General features: G+C 36.4%; 1 pseudogene; it reads right to left on the minus strand.

The window, feature by feature from the left end:
* Nucleotides 1–2,022: 2,022 nt before the first annotated feature.
* LOC149150572 (heat shock cognate 70 kDa protein 2-like) lies at nucleotides 2,023–2,869 on the minus strand (annotated as a pseudogene).
* Nucleotides 2,870–19,600: the final 16,731 nt, after the last annotated feature.

Below are 19,600 nucleotides of genomic sequence, written 5' to 3' on the forward strand. Positions count from 1 at the left end.
TGTTTTCCCTTTGCTACCAGGTGAAGAATGGTGTTTTTTCTTTTCACCTTATGTTTCTCCCTTGGCCAAGAAATTCATGGGTCAATTTACCCATCCATTGGTTAGGTAGTTATGCAAACATGTCTTGTTGATTGGGCTTATGCTGCCTCTGAATTCGAAGATGGTCAAGTTGACTGCTGGCTTAGTTTTTGCTAAATCAGTAGCAGATCATTTGTTTTCGCTAAGGCAACTTTAACAAGATCATTAAGTTATTTCTTGTCCATCACCATTCATCTTTTCCCCAGTTTTTTAAATCAAAGCTGTCTTTAAGGGATTATTGCTAATTTTCTTCAATCAATGGTCTATGGTGTATTTTTTCCAATTGGAGAGAAAATATATTTCATAATTGTTTATGCACTTGTTCCAATTGAGTATGGGGGTCAAAATCTAATACTTGGTTGGTAACACATTTGTATCTCGCACTTCTTGAATTTGCGTACATGTGTTGTGGTTATAGGTGGGTTACCATTGCATCTCAATTGAAGGACAAAACAAGCAGACAGTGCAGAAGAAGGTGAAAATAGTGATTCTTACTTGAATGAAGTTTTGGAAATGTTAACATGAATATAATCATGTGTTTGCAATTGCATAAATCACAAAGAAAATGAAGAATGAACCTGCAAGAAGTCAACCAATAGAAATTGAGCATTTTTTAAAATTTCATTACTATTGTAACTCAAGCATAGTCATCCAACCAATAGAAATTTGTATTGCATACATTTGCCTATTGTACCATGATACTTGGAAATTTAAACCTCAAAATTTCATGTATTATGCCATGCAATCATTTGCAAGGAGTATAAAGAACTTAAATCAGAATTCAATAGCTTTCATAACTCAAACATCTAAACATCTTATTCATTCTAACAAACCATTAAATTTAAGTTAAATTATATCAGAAAAATTTACAATGAAGGCATAAAGAAGAGAAACAATTACACATACACTTTTACTACAACAATATTATACCATAACTTTTACCATATTATTAGTAAAAGAAAAATACAAAACCAATAAAAGAATATTGAGAAAATAAAAAAACAACTCTCGAGTATTCCAACAAAATTAAAACTCAAATATCCAACACAAATCCTCTTTTCCTTACAAGTCAAAACAACATCATTCAATTTTCATGTCTAAAATTAAGAGACAATCTACCGTCTAAATCCTCATTAATCCACCATAATAAAAGTGAAATAGATATAAAATATTTCAAGGCAAACCATAAAAATTGTTATGCCCAAATTTGGGAAACCATTCAACTTCTAAATCTTGATTTGTAAGAACCAAAAACACTAATACAAAACCAATAAAACAATGCAAGAATTTTGAAAAAATAAAACAACTCTCAAGTATTCCAAAAGAATAACGAAGAAATAAACTATCCAACACAAATCCTCTTCTTCTTGCCAGTCAAAACGACAACATTCAACTCTCATGTCTAAAATTGAGAAACAGTAAACCTAAATCCTCATTATTCCACCACAATAAAAGTAAAATAAATAAAACATTAACATTCAATTCCACCATAATAAAGGTAAAATAAATAAAACAGTAACATTCAATTGTTACTTTGCTGCAATCTTATCATCTCGAATGATTGCTATTGTCATAACTAAAAACAACAAAAAGGAATTTTCGATTTCTATTCAAATGGTCATGCAAATACGGGAATTTTCATCCTGTATGACGGCAACCCTGCAAATCTGTTCAATTAATTGCAACCCTGTAAATTTGCTCTCAAAAATTGCAAAGGTATTTTTCCAGCACTTGATTTTGTACCCAAAGTTTTAGAGACTAACACAAAAATTGGGTTGTCAAGCATGAGTGTACCCATAAAAAAATGGCACCTTAATTCTGCATTAACTGATAAACAACACCAAAAAGAAGAGCAACTGGCATGTTAAAAGTAAAGAACTGACCTGCCCTCAACACGCTACCAACATATCAAACTTTTGTTTGGAAATATGACATTATGCCTTGTCACATGAGTAAACAAAGATTGAATAGGGGCTCACATTCAATTGTTACAATCTTATCATCTCGAATGGTATTCCTTATGTTGTAAGCATAGTTCTCCAAAGAGTTCTTGGCCTCTACCTTCTTCTTGTGCTCTTCATCTTCAGCCTTGTATGTCTCAGAATCACGAACCATCTTCTCAATCTCCTCCTTACTCAATCTACCCTTGTCATTTGTAATGGTGATTTTGTTTTTGTGACCAGTGGTTTTGTCCTCAGCAGAGACATTTAGAATACCATTGGCATCAATATCAAAGCACACAGTGATCTGGGGAACTCCTCTGGGAGCAGGGGGAATACCAGAAAGTTCAAATTTACCCAACAAGTTATTGTCCCTGGTTCGAGTTCGCTCACCCTCTAGAAAAGACTTGCTCCTTCTTTGTGGGGATGGTAGTATTCCTGGAGATGAGAACTGTCATAATCCCACCTGCAGTTTCTAGCCCTAATGAAAGGGGAGTAACATCTAGAAGCAACAGATCTTGCACTTTCTCATTGCCCTCTCCACTCAAAATAGCAGCTTGCACTGCAGCTCCGTATGCAACAACCTCATCAGGGTTAATGCTCTTGCAAAGCTCCTTTCCATTGAAGAGGTCCTGCAACAAGGACTCAAAAAGAAGGTCTATCAAGCCCGCCTGATTGGCCTGTTCATTCCTACTTGATTGGGGTACCCATTTTGGGTTGTCCTGGTTGAGATCAAAACCCTTCCCAAACAGGCATTTGAAAGAGGAGGGATCTTGATTACCTATTGCACTCCAAGTAAGAAAAAGGTCTTTGATGTCAGAATTTTCGTAAAGTTTCAGATTGAACATCATTACTGATTTCCTTGACCCACATCTATGAAGCAACAATTGACCTAGAGCATTAGTCCCCTCGACTGCAATTAAATTTTCCTGGTAATGAAATCTCTATTGTTGCAGGGTGAAGCTCCACTCTTTCTGCACATCTTTGGACATGAAGTAGATGGGTATCCACTCTATTATAGGCATGGATTTCTGTATTTGACATAATAATTCAATCAAGAATGTAGTATTTCATGGAAAAAATTTCCTGGTGATTAATTGCTAGCCAATTGTGGCAATGGTTGAGAGTGTTGGAGAAGGGATAACTTGCCTCAAGCCGAGTGACAAGGTGCTTCCAGTATTTACTGGACAATGTAGCAAATGCAGACGGTGAAATTCAGAAGAGAGAGTGTGTGATCTCGTGAGAATTAATAATGAGAGAGGGGTTATGAAAAATTGATGAAAAGTCAAGGTGTTCCATTAAAATAGAAAACAGGTTTACCACTTCCTTGGTACATCGAATTTCATCCCATACATTGCTTTGCATGTAGGATGTGTGGCCAAACTCACGGACATTCATAGTTTCAACGATTAGCAAGGGTTTCATAACATCTTGGTTCTTCAGCGGCTTCATTTCCATGGCTCTGCTCACGGATGACTAGATTCTTTCTAACCAACTCATCATGGCGTTTGTTATCATTGCCCTCCTACATTAAAATACTGATTTCCTTATTCTCTAAGTCGGTTCACTTGCCGCCCTCCTCGCTACCTTCCACGGGGAGCTCATTAACACCCTTGGTGTTTTCTTTGTCTTCCCGATTGGCATCTTCTACCGACCTTTATTTTTCTTCATCACAACATGGGCAACTGTTGTTGCAGAAAATTGATGCAGTGGGGATAACCTGGACCTCGTGTAGATGGAACGCATACAAATACAAATAAAAATAAAAATAAAAGAAACACAAAACCCAAAATGAAACCTCGGATGTCGTCGTAACTAATAACTAATTAATATTTAATTAACATTAACCATAACAAATATTTTTGGAATCCGATGGCTTATCTTTCTTCAATCGTCTAACAATATACTTAGGAGAGTTCTTCTCAAAGGGAAACGCTTTATGACGTAATTAAAGTAAAAAACAAAAAACTTTAATAATAATAATTCTATTTGTAGATGATTTTTTTAATAAACTTTATACCCGGATGCGGGTGTCAGCCTGAGGAGCGAGTAAATCATGCACAGAAGGCAGAGGGCATTGGATCACGTCACGACTGGACGGCTCTGGTTTCACATTAAGGATCATAAATGCTGATGAGATTGAAAGGAAGATGCGTAATGGTTTCAAGTATGGCGAATTTAATCGCTCTGTCCTCTGATCCGGCTGGCGATGCCCTGTCTCGCTCCAGATTATTCCATGCGGAAGTCTATTTAATGGAGTATTGGCTCCAGGTTTGCAATTCAGGATATGTTGTTTTGAGTTCAAGTGCCAATGGTAGGAAGTCGCCCAATTCTAGCTCTGTGAGGAGTCTCAGAGGTCTCACTTCCGACCAGCGCGTGCCCTCTGTCATTTTCAGGGTGGGAAATTCTTCGCTCTTGGTTGTGCAGGGGAAGGTGCGGTGCAAAAATCCTGTCTCGGGCTCTTTTTGGGATTTACTGAGAGATAAGGTCACTGAATTGTCTCTCAATTCAGGAATCACTGGTTCTGTGGCCAGCTTTGGCATTAAGTCTCTCTGTGTTAATCGTTTGTGGTCTCCCCTGCTCATGGCCCCCCGTCAGCGAGGTGTTCCGAGAAGGGGGGGTGTTTGGGGTGTAAGAAGAGGGCAGGAAGCTCGGGCCAGAGCGGTTCCCCCGCTAGCTATAGTTGCGCCACCCTCTTCCCCCTCAGAGGAGTCTGACCCCTCTGAGAACAACCATGTACACACCTCCAGATTCACCTTTAAGTGCAGGCGTAATCAACCGCTTATTTCAGTCATTGTAACGGTGATAGTTTCTGAGGAAGATGAGGAAACAGACAGCCCGGAGGCGGACCACGGGGAGCAAGTTCGAACCCAGAACGCCCAGATGAATGACGAGGACGGTAATGAAGAAGCCCCTCCTCCGGATGACATTATTCCAGTTGCTCCTGCTGATAGATTGGCTACTCATTCGCATCCGATTCCTCCACTGGAAGTTCGTCTGGAAGATATGGGAGATGGAATTATGCTCGATTGGCTTCCTCTCCCGCACGAGGCCAATGATAGCGTACAAGGTGAGCCTCTGAAGGCTTAGTATTTGTTGCATCTTTTGATCGATTTTCATGTTTTGGGACCCTTTTGTGGTGGTTCTACTATATGCGTGGCGCCTAGTTTTGTCAGTGGGTTTGGGATCTTTCAGAGCTCGTGGTGTCTCCAGAACTCTGGAATCTGACGGTCTCCTTACTCTTCTCTGTAACACTGCTATCAAGCAGCAAGCCACAAGCCACAAGCTTATGAGTTTCTGGATTCACAATTCTGCTTGCTGCTGTTCATTTTGATGGGGTCTCTTTTTGTAATTCAGGGGGCAACTTGCACCTGCTCTGCTTTTCTGATAGAGGGTGGGCTCATGCATCCTCAGAGGTTAAGTCCTCTTTGTAAATATTTTTCCACTTTTTAATACAATAGTTTAGTCTTTACACAGAAAAAAAATAAACTTTAATAATATATTTGTTCATTTTAATCTATTATTTGTAGAGATTTGTATGGAAAATCAATATTTTTTCAGAGAAGTTCCATCCATCGACGTGAATGGAAGATCATGCATGGATGGAGAGGAATTTTTAGAACAACCACTATAGACTATTGGTATTGAATTAAATAAAATCAAACAAAAATACATTAAAGGCGCTGAGGCACAAACCCAAAAAAACAAAATCATAACATACATATTACGTTTAAAATAAATTTAAGTAATAATAATGTTATTATATTATTTCAAAATTTATTTTCAAATTAAATTAATAAACATGTAAATATTTAACATTTACAATAATCTCTATATGTACACGCAATCTTTGTTATGGATTTCACATTAAAAAATGAAATTTAAAAAATTATAAAAATATATTTGGAATTTAAAATTTGAAGATTATATTTTATTTTTCAAATTTATTATTTTAAATTTTATATAGATTTATATATCAAATGTTATAAAAATTAAAAGATGTATAAATTAATGATTATAATTTTATTATTATTACTATATATACATTTTATTTTCATAGATTTTTATCTTTATATTTTTACTATACAGCTTTTTATTAAAAAAATAAACTCATTTCAACAATAAAATAAAAATACAAGCATTTGATACTCATTTGCCGCTTTATGATCAGCAAAAAGTGTACGTCTACCCTCATGTTTGTGTAAAAATATATAATCCAACCTCACAAATTTTATTTATTAATTTATGTATTCCATATTAAAATAGTTCTTTTTATATATATATTAATATGAAATATTTAATAATTTAATTTTTACCAAAAAACATCAATTTAAATGAATAATAAATATCACCAGCAACAAATCTTCATTACTAACTTTTCACATTTGAAGTTCTGAATGCATCTGGTGCAGTTATGATGGGTACCCTAGTAAGGTGAACGTAGACTGGTTTCGGGTTTCTAATGGCGGTGAAGATTTGACGTGTAATTTTTTAATTCACCTCACAAATATGTTTTGGAAGAATTATCCGATTAAAAATATAAGAGATTTTTTTACATTCAATTTATTTATCTTTTTATATATAAAGTTAATATAAAATTATATTACTTAATATATAAATTAAAATATTACTACAAAAGTAAAAATATAACATTCAATTCTTGACACTATTTTTTTTATTAATATTTTTTTAAATACTAATATCAACTTTATGTTGAGGATGGAATTAATTTCACATCTCTTTCATGGTGGTGGGTTGTAATATCAAATATTATTTTAGATGTCATGTGTAATCTCCATGTCGAGTAGTGAAGGAATAGTGGATTGTAATATCAAATAATATTTTAGATGTCACCTGTAATCTCTATGTTGAGTTGTGAAGGAATGACAGATCTCCTCATATTAAAAAGTAGAACATACTTCTAAATGAAATTATAATTGTTTTACTATTAATTACTTTATCTCTCCCTATATATAAAGTTGATATAATTATGTTATTTATGGTGGACTTTGAAGTGTTTCATTTATGGCCAACACTGAAAGATTTTTTATTAATAACATATTTAAATTTTCTAGTCTAGTTATTATTTTATTTCATTTAATGTAACATTACTTGACAACGTCTCTCCATTACTTGGCTGGCCTCTTGGGCAATAATGTTACTTTCAAATAATATATAAGTTATGAAAGTAAAGCCTTAAAACTGTTATATTTACAATTTAGTAAATCTAAATTAAGAACTATAAAGAAACATATAATTTTATTTTTTAAATGCTATCATATCTTAAAATACAATATAATATTTTTACACACACGCAGACATATATAGCCTCGAAGGATAGCTCAATTGGTCGAGTCCCTGTTGTTAAAGCACGTATGTCGTGGAGAGGTCACTGGTTCAATTCCCTTGATACTCTTAGGGTTAGGCTTCGTGGTTGAGCCGACGCACGTATGCCATGGAGAGGTCACTAGTTCAATTCCCTTGATACTCTTAGGGTTAGGCTTCGTGGTTGAGCCAACATAAAGTGATCCTTTCAAGTGGATCTACCTAATACAAATTCAAAAGGTCACATTTGATTTTTTTGGATGAGATGGAATAAGAAGAGGTTCCCTAAGTAGGAGTGGATTTACAGGCTCATTCACACCTTGGATGTTATGTTAAGGATTTGAATTCATGAAATGCCACCCAATCGATTCAATCCTATCATAAGATTGATTGATCTCGACGTTAGCCTTCCAATCCATCCCATGCCAACACACGCACTCAACATTGCAGCCTTGACAATTCACGAGGTTATCAGCCCTCCTTTGCCCTCTAATGGCATATCGATCCAACTTTTAGTTCAATTTTAGGGAGGTATGAGGCCCTCCCTAACACTTTATGAGGTTATTGGTCCTCATTTTCCTTTTGATGGTTGATCGATTAATCTTTCACATTGTTAATGAAACTTGAGTAGTAAATTTTTACCATTTGAACTTTGGTTAGTTATGATAATATTCTACCCACCAATCAACTATTTAGATGATAAACTACTATATCTCATCAATGGTTCTATGTTGTTAATTCCACGTTGAGTTTGTTTGAGATGCAATTTATCCATAGTTTATATACATGCTTTTGATGTTACTCCCATCTACAGATTATTAAATTTATAGAGGTTGTGGATCCTAAACACACATTCAAGTGTGTGTATTGTCTATTATGGATTGCCATATAAGAGAAATTTTTGTTGGTCGTTGGCATATCGAAGCCCAAAATCTAATATTATAATGCAAACAATGGCACCAACAATGGGGATCAAATAACAATATTGTGAGATATAAGGAAGGGGTGATGTTGGTGACAATTATCAGTACAATGTTGGTAACAATGCAACAAGCTAGCTTTGAATGATTCACGCCACCTATAATATCTATGGAAAGGAGAAGTGTGCTTAAGTAGCATAAATATGAAGCTAGGATAACAATGAAAATATATCTTTTAATAAAAAAAATCCTGGGGTATTAATGACAATCACTTGTTGAATGTCTAACTCCATAAATTGTGGTTGTAGGTTTTGATGACCTTAAATGAGGGGGAGGAAACCTTCAAGGTAGATAATGTGCTAGTTGTTGTTAGATGTATTACCGAGACCCCACCACCCTTAGTTGAGACAAGTAGCCAAGCTTTTAATATGAACAACATTAGTTCATGCATACCAAATTGAAGCATGTAAAGCCTGTATACTTGGACATGTGCATTTTCCATTTGAGGAGGCAGAGCATGCATACTTGGACATATGCATTCATGAGGTTGAAGTGGTGGAAATATGACCATAAATAGATTCACTAGGGTTAAACAAGTTACCATATCATTGTAATCAAGATGCACATCAGTCAAATGCATTAGTTGATATTATAAATTTTCGTTGTTTGTTTTCAATTCCATGAGGATAGAACCACTAAACAAAGTGTGATGTTGTAATTGATCCCTTCTATATCATGGTTTTCCCTCATCATAATGCTATTTGTAATGGTTTTGTCTACTTAATTTCATAACTTCAATGAGATCTTTATTGTTAATTCTCTAAAAAATTGCAAAGCAATGCTTGATTGCAGATAAACAAGAAAATAATTTATATGTTTTGGAAGTATTTTGTATTATTAATATGTTATACAAGTTACTAAAGATACTTTAAAGTGGTTATTTTTTCAAGTTGGGCTTATTTGAATCATTTGAATCTTTTTGGTTTTATTGAAGTATCATCCTCATTAATTTTTGCAAATGAGCTTAATAAGTTTTTTGTTGATTTGAATTTTTCTTATATTTTAGATTATGAACCTTTAATGCCAAAAGTAAAATAGTTATCAAGAATCAAAGACAAAGGAAACATATCAATGCCATCTTAGATTCCTATTTTGCAATATATGTAAATTTCCAATGGGTTTTGTAACTAACTTTTCACTAAATTAAGCCATTTATGTGTATTATTTTTACTAAGGATTGGTGGAGGATATGGTAGACATAAATGCAAAACCTAATCATGAGTTTGATAGTTCCTAATACTAGCCAACTAATTACCTTTAAGTAGCAATTATGAGTCACCATGGCCTTAAAATATTTTTGTTTCTAATAATAATCATAATTTTAGATCTCTTATTGAAATTATATCCTACACTAATAATGTGAGATTTTATGACTATAATAGTTTTGGTCACACAATTTTAATATTATGAACCAATAATTCATGTGACAAACTATATATATTTTTGTGATAATGGAAAACTATGACATGCGAGTGACAAGGTTGCCTCCCATAAAAAATCACACCAACCCACAACCAACGCCCATTAACATGTTTGTTGCAAGGTTTTCTTCCATTGAAAATCACATCAACACACAATGTATATTCATGCTTCTTAATGCTTGAATAAACTCTACCAATGTAATCAAACTTTTCCCTTAGTAACCACAAGTCCATTTTTACAAGCTATGCATTAAATCTAGGTCTAAACATTTATAAGTTTTTTTTCATCGAAAATAAATAAATAAAACCTTTATATTCCAAAAAATAGAATATACATATGTTTGTCCATGGGGACTCCATACAAGTATGTGACATTCCCAATTTACTTATCCATCAACCTAAAAAGCTACCTACTCTAATCATGTATACCGCCAGAACTTTACAACGATCAATTCTTCCCTATGTGTGAAAATCAAAACTAGTACATTGACTTGATCAAAAAACAAAACCATTTCAAATTTCAATATCATAAAGAGTAAAATGAATATACATAAGCAATTAAGAGAAAAATGATAAGTTTTGAATCTCTTGGTTATCCACAAATTCAACAACCAAGAAGGATCCCTCCATACATTCCAAAGCCTCCTTTGGTAACTTATCAATTGTGTATTAAGCTCCCTCCAAATATTGGAGAAGGAAGCTCATTCCAAAGATTGGATGTATTGGTAAATCTACGCAAGTATATGGTGCAACCTAATTGAATCCAATTTTCTTTGTCCACTTGCCTATTCAATGACAATTTGAGAATCCCTAAATAATTAAAGCTAGTGGATCCATGGGAGATGGTGAAGTGCAACAAAGAAAATAGGGCAAAAAACTTTGCCTTATTATTGGAGCCAATTCTGGGAGAATATCAAATGTGAAAGAAATGATTGACATCAAGGAACAATGCTATTCCTACCCGTAATTCTTCTCACAACTTTAGCACTAAACCTACAACCACTTCCATAGGGATGAATTTATCTTGAAAAATACATACATTATGAGCCCACCAAATCATATAAAATAGTGACAAGGAAAAGAAAGATAACAAGCAACAACAACATCCATCAACCAATCTTAACATAGAGGAGTAGGTTATCCTTATTCCATAATGATTTCAAATTTAGGTGATTATTGGTTAGCCTCCAAACCTCCTGTGCATAAGGACATTTCACACTGAGATGAAAAATGGATTCATACCTATTACGGCATAAAGCACACCTTTTAGGACCCTACAATTTATGCTTGATTCCATTATCTCAAGTAACTTACTAATTAGCATCAGCCATAAGACAATCCTAGCTTTAAGTGGATTATGCCACTTCTAAATATGAGCCTACCATTAGGGAGGATTAACATCTACTCATCTTCCATCATGGTTTTGTAGCACATCTTAGATGTGAAGTTATTGGTCTGAGGATTCTTGGACCATGCCAACACACCATCATCCTCGTCGATCAATCTAACAACGAGGACATTGGAAAACCTATATATTTATTCCATTCCTCCACTAGATCCCCTACTAAACCTAAAGCCTCTACTAATTTCCAATTGGCACTATTGAAAATGTTGAGAAGATCTGAGTTAGTATCCTAAACACTAAACATATCATAGGTATGTAGGACTTCTACCAGATTGGCAAATAATTAAAACTAAAATTAGGAACCTTCTCGAGGGTCCTCCCATACCTGAATATTTTTTACAATTCCAATCCACCACAAAAACCATCTGCCAAAAGAATGGAAAGATTCCACAAATGCTTTCCAAATAATTGAGAAATTTTCTATGGATTTTCTTGATGATCTCAACCACTCATCCATTTTTAAATCTCCCAAGTACTTTGACCACATCATTCTACCCCACAGTGGAATTCTGTACTGTTCCAAATTTTAAATTTACAACAAATAATGGAAACATGTACGAGGAAGAAACAACAATAAACAAATTCCAAACATGCACATCAAAATAAATAAGAAACTGAACTCAAACAACTAAGCCATTTTATTAATATAGAAATTTGAGTACATAAATGACAAGGAATGATAGAACTTGGGCCTACTATGCAAGCTAGGAAAACCCTAGGTGAGATCTCACTAATCCAACTACTGGAAATGGCTCCCACAAAATTTGCGCATTGCCCAAGAATTCTGCTAACTCCTGTTGAAAGGAAACTGAGGTTTTGACCTCAATAATGCTCTAATTGATTATAAATTATAGCCACATACTCCTATCTGATATTTGGAAAATACCCAGAAAAGGTTTGCCCTAACTCCAAGCCAATATTGAAGCCACAATGTGATGCAAATTTCTCAATTAACCAAAAATGCACCCCCACTATAAGAGTGTACGATTATGGCTTGAATACTGCCCAAAAAATTCTATAAAATTAGTTAGAGGCTCCTCACACCAAAACCAACAAAACCCAGAAATCGTTTTGGCCAATTCTAGCTAACCCAAAATGCCCCAAAATAGGGTGAATTCCTAGCTACATAGTTTTGTGCCCAACCAGAGAGAAACTGCTAAGAAATGATAAAACTATCCTGTAAAAGGCTAAGAAACTGTGCATAAATATCCTCCTCCAAATAGCTATCACTCCCAACTAAAACTCCCAAAAAATACCAACACCAAACATCAACAAAAAAAACTTTGTTCTCTAACCCCTACAAGGGCTCTATAAGAGAAAATTTAGTTAAGGAAAAAGATGCAGGAATAACTCTAAAAAATGGTGCCAAACTCCTCTAACCAGTAGAAAATCTCCTACAAATACCCTAAACCTGTAATATAAATATGTTGCTCCAAATAACCTCTTATGTGCCCATAAATAAAAAATTTCTGAGTGAATATTCTGCAATAAACTCCAATGGAAGTCCTAAAATAGACTCCCCACAAAGCCTCACTAGGGAGACACTCAAAGTTCTCTAAAATGACGATGAGTTTTGCTTGAAACTCTTGAGCTAAACAACTTTGCTTCTCTTGTGTTGAACAACCTCCAAGAGAGACTTCGATCTCCAGAAAATAATAGCAAAAGATGCAAAATTGGAGGCCCAATTTGCTATTTATAGATGTTGGTTCTTTTTCCCTTTGTGGTCCCCTCTCTCCACAAGTTTGAACTCCCCTTGTTTTCTTTTTCTTTTTTCCTAGTGTGAATTTCTTGAGGGGGTCGAATTTCCTCTTTGGTGGTCCCCATATTTCACTTAACCAAAATTATTTCCTTTCCATCTAATGTTTATTTCTCCTTTTTCCTCCAAAAATAAAGTGGGGGCTCCATAACCCACTTTTCCTAAATTTTATATGCCAAAATATTCCCTAACACCAAAATTGCAAAAATTACGATTTTACTTAGAAAATTATTTATTGGGGACATGACAGTCCTCCTTGCCAAAATTTACTTGTTCTCAAGCAATGTCTAAACAAATTCCCTCTCTCACTTTTGATCACCACTATCACCACCAATAATACCAGGGTCCCAAATGTGCCATTGAGTCATCCCAAATATCTGCATTGTCATGTCATGAAGGAATCCCTCAATACTAGTATCCCAAGCCATCTTGATTAATGTGAAGCACCCCTTGCTCCACTCATTGTCTAGGGAGGTATACGTACCAGAAGCCCTCTGTATACTATCAATAAGTATAAAATCATGATAATATAGGACTCTATAAAACTCACCATGAAGATGCCCTACCGAGTACTCCACCTCATGCCCTCCAAGAGTAAACTCTTAAAGATACACCGCAATCCCTATGGGGATGAAGTCTCTCTCGCATGAACTTTGCTTGATATCCTCCTACTGACCAACCTGCCATGTTGATGAAGTCTCCCATGCCATCAACGATTCACTAAAGTCCTACGGAATATCTGAGTGATCTCCCCCTGTAGTAGTCAACTTATCCCTAAAGGTCGTTGAGCTGTCAAATATTGTGATGCCTCGGTCCCATGCTAGTCTTGAAAGGGTGCCACCATGCTATCGTTGTGCCACTTTGACTCCAATAGGATGCTCATTATGCGCACATTGTATCCTCCTCCCCTAAAACCTAATGGCGAAATATTGACAAAGGCCAAGCTCAACCTGATGTCAATATCTACTCCTCCATTGTTAACCTTGATCCTAAGTTGTAATTGGAAAAAATTTCCTCGCCATACAATATAAGTCTCAGTGATTCCCCATGTTTCAACCCCAAAGTGAGCTAGATCACCCTCTGTTATGGTCCTGCACCTCACAAAATGGAGTGGCTTATCAGACAACTTAATCCCTAGGTCCCCTAACCAGATTTGTTGCGGCATAATCCTGGCGACTATTGGAATCCATCTACCCAACATCTCTTCTCCCTGCATGCAAACAATATATAGACTCCACACATAATGAATCATTATAATGCATGCAAAGGTTCCCCGTGCCTGCCATACCTCACCATGGGATCTGCTGCCCTGTCTCCTGGAAGTGCACCCTGATACTTCTCGGAGACTAATTATTTGTTCGTAAGAAAGTTCAACCACCTACTATATATGCTCTTGTGACACCTCAAAGTGCCTCTTCCAAAATGTGGCATGCATTGCCTTAAGTGTAAACTCGAGGGTAGAGAAAACACCACTTCCACAACAAACCACACACTCTCCAAACATGTACTTGTCAGCTCATGCCCTGACCCAATGCCACTGCAGAGAAGTCTCTCCCTTGATGCAAGTCTCATCCAAATATATGAAGTTATCTCCTTGTACCCTACTAATCATGCCTAGAGTGTCAAAGGGCAGCAACCAAATCATATGTTCCTACAAGCAATGTAAAAGAGCGATAAGTGTGTGAATCCCCTGTATCAGTGCATAATGTTGGAGAGTGCCAAACCCAAAAGTATGTTTGTTATCCCCCTTAGGATATCTATCCAAGGCAATGCTCCAATAACCTGTCGTGCCTCATCATACTCTATTGTACACAAACACATACTCTTGCACTCCTCTGCATAACATTGACCCCCGTGGCATAACTTTGTGCCCCACCATATACCAACACTTATTGTGCATGACTAAGTATGCTGAATTAGTTGGTATCCCTCCTATGACAAAGTAGTTATCACTCCATGAAAAAACTCAAGGTGGCTTGAATCGCTCCTCCTACTCCAGATTGCAAGCCTTCACATCACGAAACTCCACCATACACCTTTGTGCTCCTCCGCAAGCCATTGCTTAGGGTTGCATGCTCCTACACACCATTGGATTTCATGGTCTAAAGCTGAGGTAGTATGCGTTAGTCCACACCCTGCCGGTGTCACCAACTCATCTATTGCATCACCATGACCTCTGATGCATGGATCTCCCCTCCAAATTCCTCTTGAGAGACCCAAGAGGTGAATCTCTTTATGTACCAGTGGTGATTCCACCACTATGTTACTCCACGTTGATTGTTGTGTCCCAACTAACTGTGGAGAGTCCTTGGCCCTGAACAAGGCACTGTTTGGTAGCCTGTTGATGCCACCTCCTTTGATAAACTCCTACCATCATATGTTGCTCATCCTGTAGTCCCATGTATTCCAAACATGCTAAGGCAACCCAAGAGTCTTCCTGCTCCCTTGTAAATCCAACTCGTTATTAGTGTTGATGGAGATATGAAGTGCATGGGTGCTCGATCGCTGGATCCATCATACTTTTAATACCACCACTAACTAGGCCCATGTTGTGGTGGAGAATCACTTGGATTCCAACAACAATATGGCCCTTTGGCTCCATTGGTAACCCATAGCCCCTACTGGACCGTGCTCCTAGCCAGGGATATATCCAGGCACCTAGTTAGCTTCACTGGATACCAACTCAATATTGCTCGCCATCCAACCCTAAGAGAGGGATCAAATACATGAACACTCGTACACTGAACAAGCCCGCCATCCTGTGGATGTTGCACTCTGAGCAGCTCATGTCGCTTCATCTCACCAGTATGGTCAACACATATAATCTTCCTAGGTGACACGACCTCTCTTTCTCCAATTTGCAAAGGAAACCCAAAAATGCTACAAGCCCCATTGATGTATGAGTGAATAGGGTTGTCGTTTGAAAGTACATCGATGGTGCTAGTTGTCGATGCACATGTCTTCTCCTCATCGGTGTTTAACTCCAAGGAAAATTGCTAATCCTACTCCACCATGGGCTCAACACGAGCCAGTAATTGTCCCTCCATAAATAACGCATCATGCATAACATCCTCATCACTCTGTTGTAGGTGGCTACCATCTTGAAACTTTATCATGACTCTAGATAACACTGTGCTTGATGGTACCACGTTAATGGATATGTCTCTTGGCACCTCATCAATCTGTTGTGGGTTGCTATCACCTAAAAAATCAGGCACGACCCTAGACACCTCATCAATGGATATCTCAACAACCAGTGGCACTAAGGGTGTATGCTCTACCCTCTCCCCCAAGGTGTCAGCCATAACTATCAAAGGAATCTCCAGCAAGGGTGACTCCTGCATCACTCTGGCTAGTTCTACGTGCTCCTCATGAATGTCATCAATCGCATGCTCAATCTCCTTATCACGCTCATGATATCTAAAGTTAGGTCTCCACATGCAGAAACACCTCCTGGTCTCACCCTCTAACTGTCCCTGTCCTACCCACTCCTTTTGAGGAAGTTTGATGCCCTGATTCTGTCAATTTTCCTCACATGGTGTAAATGGCTTCACCCTTGTGGCATGCTTAATTTTTTGGTCTCTATCATAACAATGTGGATGGCTATGCGTTATTCCATTAATGCTCCTCAAATGGGCCCATAATTTTTTTTTCTTATCGTTTTATTTTAGTATCTCATTGTTTCTGTTGATCTCTTCCATAACCCTCTATGTGCTCCATCTTCCCTGCACCACTGGTATGTACATAGTTTCACCCATCATTGTGTATGCATGCCTACATTTCCATGGTATTTCTAGCTTCCCCACAGCTGGCCAAGATCATGCTTTGATACAACTGTAATGTTCCAATTTTGAAATTTATAGCAAATAACAGAGAGACGTATGAGGAAGCGACAACAATACACAAATTCCAAACATGCACATCAAATTACACAAGGGACTGAGCCAAACAACTGAGAAATTTTATTCATACAAAAATCTGAGTACATAAATGGTAAGGAATGATAGAACCTATGCCTGTTATGCAAGCTAGGAAAACCCCAGGTGAGATCTCACTGATCCAACTCCTGGAAATGGCTCCCACAAAATTTATGCACCGTCAAGGAATTCTGTTGACTACTACTGAAAGTAAACAAAATATATGACCTCAATAATGCCTAGATTGATCTAAAATTGTAGCCATCGACTCCTCTCATATACCCAGAAAATACCCAGAAAAGGTTTGGCCTAAATCCAAGCCAAAGTTGATCCCACAATGTGATGCAAACTACCCAACTAACCAACAATACACTCCACTACAAGAATGTATCATTCTGGCCCAAATACTACCATGAAAATTCTATAAAATTAGCTATATGCTCCTCACAGCCAAACCAACAAAACCTAGAAATCATTTGGGCTAATTCTAGCTAACTCGGAATGCCACAAAATATAGTGAATTCCCAGCTACATAGTTTTGCGCCCACCTAGAGAGAAATTGTTGAGAAATGATAAAAATATCTTGAAAAAAGGCTGAGAAATTGTGCACAAATATCCTCTGTCAAATAATTATCACTCCTGACAAACACCAGCACCAAACATCAACAAAAAAAACTTTGTTCTCCAACCTCTGTGCAAGCTCTATAAGAGAAAATTTGGTCCAGTAAAAGATGTAGGAAAAACTCTAAAAAATGGTGCCAAACTCCTCCTCTAACTAGTAGAAAATCTCATGCAAATACCCAGAACCTTTAATAGAAAGATGTTGCTCCAAATAACCTCCAGGTTTTGTCTTCTGCATCCATAAATAACAAATTTCTAAGTGAATATTTTGCAATAATCTCCAATGGAAGTCTTGAAATAGACTCCCCACAAAGTCTCACTAGGGAGACACTCGAAGTTATTTGAAATAAGGATGAGTTTCGCTTGAAACTCTTGAGCTAAATAACTTTGCGTCTCTTGTGTTGAACAACCTCCAAGAGAGAGTTTGATCTCCAAAAAATAATGAGAAAAATTGCAAAAGTGGAGCCCCAATGTGATAGTTATAGATGTTGGTCCTTTTTCCCTGGGTGGTCCTCTCTCTCCACAAGTTCAAACTCCCCTTCTTTTCTCTTTCCTTTTTCCTAGTGCAAATTTCTCAAGGGGGTCGAATTTTCCTCTTTGGTGGTCCCCATATTTCACTTAACCAAAATTATTTCATTTTCCTCAAATGTTTATTTCTCCTTTTTCCTCCAAAAATAAAGTGGGGCCTCCATCACCCACTTTTCCTAAGTTTTAAATTCCAAAATATTCCCTAACACCAAAATTGCAAAAATGATGATTTTACTTAGAAAATTATATATTTGGGACATGAAAAATTTTGGACTAGATACCACAAACTCTTCCTAGCCATTTCTTTGGCAAAACAATATAAATTATTTATACCCCACCCCACGCCCCTTGGTCTTTGGGTTGTGCAAATTTCCACCACGTAACCAATGGAATTCCATTCTTCTCCTTGTTTCCATATCATAAGAAGTGAAAATAACACTTTCTGATATTGGTAAAAAATCCTTAGGGCACCTTGGCTATTGAAGTCCTTGGTAAAAAATCCTTAGGGCACTTTCTGATCAAGAACGGATTTGATCAGGACCATCCTCCTGCCTTTGGATAACCATCTTTTGACCCATAGGGAAACTCTGGCCTCTATATTTTTATACAACCATAATCAATCCTCCAGACCATATTTGTTGGGATTCAAATGAAACCAAAGATAGTTGAAACTAGAATCAATACTTTCCCAGGGAAAAGGAAGAACATCAACAAGAGGGGCATCTAGATCCTCTAAAGGGAAAGAATAATGAATACAAGACTTGAAGCAATTGATTTCTATGCCTGTAGCAGTAGAAAACATATCAATAATTATGTGAATACATTGAAATTCTTCAATAGAACCTACATAAAAAATAAGGACATCATCAATAAATAAAAGGTACGTTAAAACTTCAGAAGGTGTTATCTGTAAGTCCTTCAACTCGCCCTTGTGACAAGCATTTGAGATTAATTTTCTTAACAATTAAGCTATTAACAAGGATTAAAAACAAGAGAGTGGACATCCTTGTATCAACCTCCTAGAGGCCCCAAAAAAACTTGAAGATATAGGATTGTAAAAAGGTGGATTGGATGTAATCAAGAATCTAATTAACAATATCCAAATTATGGCCAATTTGGATCAGTATAAAATGGATGAAAGTCTAATTGACTTTTCCATATGCCTTAGACAAGTCAACCCTGAGCAAGACAAAAGAGATTTTATCAATTTTTATGGAGTGCAACCCTCTTGTGCAGGAGCAAACACATCAAGGATCTAGTGGTGGAAAAGAAAACCATAATTATGGATTTCAGAGATCTGTGGCTTGAATCTTTTGAATTCATGACCGGAGAATCCACAGTTTTAACATTTTTGTACCAACGTTTCAAATCCCAAATGGGATCCATCATCAAGATATGAGAATGATGATGACAGAAGAGCAACAAAGAAATGATAAATAGTGAAGAGGATAAAACTTTTAGAATGACAAACTGTCGGCTGAAATAATTTTTAATAATTTTAATTAATTTTATAAATTTTTTATTAATTTGTTTTAAAAGTTTTAATTAATTTTAATTAATTTTATATAATCTAATATTAATTTGTTTTTTAATATTTTTAAAATATTAGATTGTTTTATTAATATATTA

The sequence above is a fragment of the Pinus tabuliformis genome, chromosome 9 (genome assembly GCF_031772625.1).
Source record: "Pinus tabuliformis cultivar Carrire ecotype Pingquan chromosome 9, CPIR1, whole genome shotgun sequence".
Taxonomy (NCBI): Eukaryota; Viridiplantae; Streptophyta; class Pinopsida; order Pinales; family Pinaceae; genus Pinus; species Pinus tabuliformis.